Source organism: Pteropus alecto, unplaced genomic scaffold (assembly GCF_000325575.1).
Source record: "Pteropus alecto unplaced genomic scaffold, ASM32557v1 scaffold22, whole genome shotgun sequence".
NCBI lineage: Eukaryota > Metazoa > Chordata > Mammalia > Chiroptera > Pteropodidae > Pteropus > Pteropus alecto.
This window is the reverse complement of record NW_006434839.1, coordinates 6,438,591-6,442,840: the sequence shown is the minus strand read 5'-3', so window position 1 is coordinate 6,442,840 and position 4,250 is coordinate 6,438,591. Positions and strand designations below refer to the sequence as shown.

At 36.4% G+C, this 4,250-nt stretch overlaps 1 protein-coding gene across 1 annotated transcript in view; it reads left to right on the top strand.

The window, feature by feature from the left end:
* EXOC4 (exocyst complex component 4) overlaps positions 1–4,250 on the top strand; it is a 643,761-nt gene that overhangs the window by 411,812 nt on the left and 227,699 nt on the right.

The following is a 4,250-nucleotide window of genomic DNA, read 5'->3' as shown; positions in this document are numbered from 1 at the left end:
CCATAATACGACAGGCTCGTTCATTTACTCTTCTGTGGAGTGTCCTCAGTCCAGTAATACATGGGAGAGAGTAGGACTGGTATGGGGCTCTCAATACACCTAAGTCATGGCTGTAGACCATTTGGGATGTTTAAGTGTCTACAGAAAAAGAACTGAAATTTGGTATTCTTGAAATTTAAGAAAAAAATTTCTGGAAAATACAGAATTAGGCGCAGTGCTAGAATAAAACCACATCATCCGTTCTCTTGAAGGTAATACATGTATCTTCTTTTTACTTATCGTCTTAGTGCACTTAAGGTTCTTTGGATGTTTATGAGTGTTCTGTGGATGAAAAAGAACTCTTAAAGAGATAAGGCAAAATAAGGTAGAGATCTGATTCTAGCTGGGCTAGAAAACTAAAGGAAGTAGGAACTTCAGGTTGAAAGCGTGGTTTTAAGGAATAGATTAGCTGCTTGAGAAAATTGAGTTTTTTGGTTTCTTTTTTCACTGTCTCTTTATTGATTGTCACAGTCTATTTTCTGATTCTACCCTTTGGTGCTAAGAATACAAATGGAGGCGTCTTTCTGTTGTTGCTCAATAAAGCAACCAGGCAGCGTCCTCCTTGCTGGCTGCTTCTCTTCCTCGCCCTTCCCTATGCTAACCGCACTGGCATGATTATTAGTTTCAGTTCTGTGTTAATTTATTCAGTCTTTCGGGAGTTAATTGAACATCGTGTCTGTTATTGAAGTATTTGGCACATGTTGCCCCAAGCCCAATTCCTTTATGTGGAAAAAGGGACCGCCAAAGAAGGCTAATTGACCTCTCTGTGACTGAAGGGCTGCAGAGTGTGAGTGATGAATTGGGTTCCACGGGCAACGTGGACAGGATTCACTCAGTCTTCTCTCTGATTTTTAAGATCACGTGTAATTGATGAAAAATTCAATTCATATTTGATTAGTATCCTCTTAAATCATCAACATATTATTTTTTAAGAGTTATCAGATTTTCAAGAGCTAACATTTGGCCCAGAGTAAGCCTATTCGTATGCCAACTAACCTGGATTAAGTTCAGAAACCTATTGCTTTGGGTCTTCAAATGGGTGTTTTTAACAAACTATGGTTTTCTGTATTTCTTTATTGCAAATTACGAACCACGGATTCGTTCCCTGCTTTACTTACATCCTCCTAATTGCTTCGTATTTAAGAATAGTTATGCGTATTTCACTATCACGTTAAAATATGAAACAAAACTGTCCTTTAACAAGAAGGCCCCTTTAGCCTTCTGGAAAGTAACTAAAAGAGAAAACAAAAAGGAGTGCAAGCTTTAATTTTGTTTTAAATATAGGACCAATTGAGGGCTATGAAAATTACTTAGTTTATATTTTCAGACATTATTTCATAATTATTTGTTATTGATTTTTTTATATTTAATTAGTAAGATTATAAACTTAAAATGATTTTACCAGGATCTTTACTAAATTCTTGTTCCCTATCAAGGAGAATTCTTTGAACATAGTATTTATCAGAATTTCTACTGAAATTACAAACCATACTTTGTTCTTCTAGGCCTCTGCTTGTCTGTTGAGAATATATATACATTTCTTTTTTTGTCAGTTAACTTTGCTTTCATTGATAAAGCTTCAGAAGAAATTATCAGGAAACCTTATTACTGAATTGTGTATCTAGGTCTGATGCTGACAATCTGAGGATCTCCTTTTGGACCACAATGTATAGTAAAAATACTTCCTGCAGAGGATCATGTGAAAAGTTGTTACTCTGAAACGTGCTCTCACATTCTGAGAGAACGTTATTTTCAAAAAACAAGCAGTGTCATGATTATCGGTGGAATCAGGTGGCCTGATTTGGAATTGCAGTAGGAAGCAAATGAGCAGTATAGATGGAAGATAGTGGTATATGGTTGAGAATGCAGACTTTAAAACACTTTCCTCTCTAGGTATAAATCCAGGCCCAGTTATTTATTAGCTGTGACCTTGAGGGAATTACTAAATCTCTCTGTTCTTCAATTTCCTCATCTCATATATGAAGATGATAGTAATAGTACCTGCCTTACAGGATTGTTGTAAGGGTTAAGCTTGTGAAATAAATGTGAAGTTCTTCAAACAGTCTCTGGCATGTGGATAACACCTATCACATATAGCATCTTCCGTTATCATGAGTCGTTATGAAGATTGTCTTGGTACCATACCTGATATTCTGTTCTTTCTGGAGCTATATTTCCCCACACCTCTGTGAAGCCTAGAGTCTAGTAACTTTCACTCTTCACTTTATCTCCTATTTAAAAAAAAAAAAAAAAAAAAAAGGTATTCTGAAAGGCTTATAAAAGTATACACGATTGATGAGAACTGCACATATTCTTTCTGGGACCGTGCTATAATTAAGACAAAGGAAACGTTCAGAATATATAGAATGAGAATTTTAACCCAAGTTGCCATTCATTCTACTCTATCTCTTGATTCTGATCTCATGGGGTAATTAATGAAAAAATAAATATAAACCAAGTTCTCCATGATTCCCTTATTAATTTTAAACAGAACTTGATCTATAATTTTATTTCATTTACGACTTCGCCACTATTTCTAGGGTGTGGATAGAGTCTGAAGGTTGTGGGCCACTGTACTGACTTCCCACCGTTACTCATTCGGGAAGTTATCGCAGTCTAACCAGCATTTCAGAGCTCTTCCCCCTTCATTTTATTACACAGAAGCAATACTCCAGCAACGATTGCTTTATCTAATCCTTTATTAGACTGTAATACGGCCTCTGCCATGTTTTGTTTTTTTCTTTTAATTCTTCTAAAATGCTAACAGTGTTTCCCTTCTGATTTAGCTTCACGGGGTCTGCATCAGAGAATTTTAAGTAAATTGTTACAGTGTTAATTCAGATTTCATGGTCAGGCTCTATTCCATAATAGATATGATAGGATTTGGCCTCCTCTGTATCTTTATATAAGCAATCTTCAAACATCCGTATGATCTTTCCTGCTGCCTTAGAAGATTCGATATAACGGAGGAATGAGGAAGCAAACAAATTCTGTTGTTTCATCTCTGTGAATTTAATTCATATGACAGTGGAGTTTAAATTTTCATTGCAAAGTTACATCAGAAAGGTAATTTTGTTTTGTTAGGCCACAGGGTTTTGCTTGTAGATATCGTAAAATTTATATCTACTTCACATTTTCATTGTATAAGTGAGAGGTTTAGACACTATGCGTTTAATATCCTTGTCTAGATAAATGAGTTTTTTTTTTTTAATGGCTTTCACAGTACTAGTAACTCTTATTTCACAGTACTACTAACTAACAAAAGCTTTTGTGCTAAGTGAGACAAGTGGATTTACAATACCATAAAAAACAAAGAGTGATGGGGAGTAAAGAGAAGGAAGAAATATCTTAGAAACTTCCTGGAATATTTTCAGAACTCACTAGGCTTTTGGATTATTTGGGACATTTTGATGAGTGATATCCAGGTCAGAGGACTCATTCTGACGCTTCACTGTGGAGCAGGCAGTGTGTTCTGGGAGGTTGGAACAGCAAGAGTTGGATGCCAGACAGGTGAGTTTTCTTTGACAAGTGATACTATCATAAAAGTAATGGTCACTAACAGTTTTTTACAGCTTGCTTTGTTTTTAATTTTAGTCATCAAGCGGTACCCTAAATGCCTTAATAGTCATACCTAAGAAGCCTTCAAAAAAAAAAAAATCCATTTTCTTCATATTTGAAATAGTTTCTTCTTCCTGTAATTGCCTTTTAAGAATCTAAAGAAGCCACACTTTTAGCATTTTGTTTGGCAGTGTCAGCAAGTCAGTGAGATGTTTTTTGTTTGTTTTGTTTTGTTTTTGTAAATATGGAAAAAGGAAGTGTTAATAATAGTAGCAGCTTCAGAGATGTTTTCTATTTGGGAGCACAAAAACTGGTTTTAAGAGCTTGTATTGAACAGGTTTCTTCCTATACATTTTTTTTTTACCTGTCCTTTTAACAGAGACAGCCCTCTTGTTTGAACTTAGCAACTGTCCCAGATTTACCAGGTGTCTACCAGAATTCTTGTTTATAATTCCCAAGAGCAGTGTCTTTTTTATCGTTGTGGAGCAAAGTAGTGTCATATGGGCTGCAGTGGCGCGGTTCAAGGACGCCTGCTGTCCTAGGTCATTGCTGGGAGCAACTCCGGAAAACATGGTCTGGCACGATCACCGAGGGGATGGAAAGGTGTGTGCCTGTCAGCTGACAGTCCGATCTGCCCCTGCACCCTCCCTGCC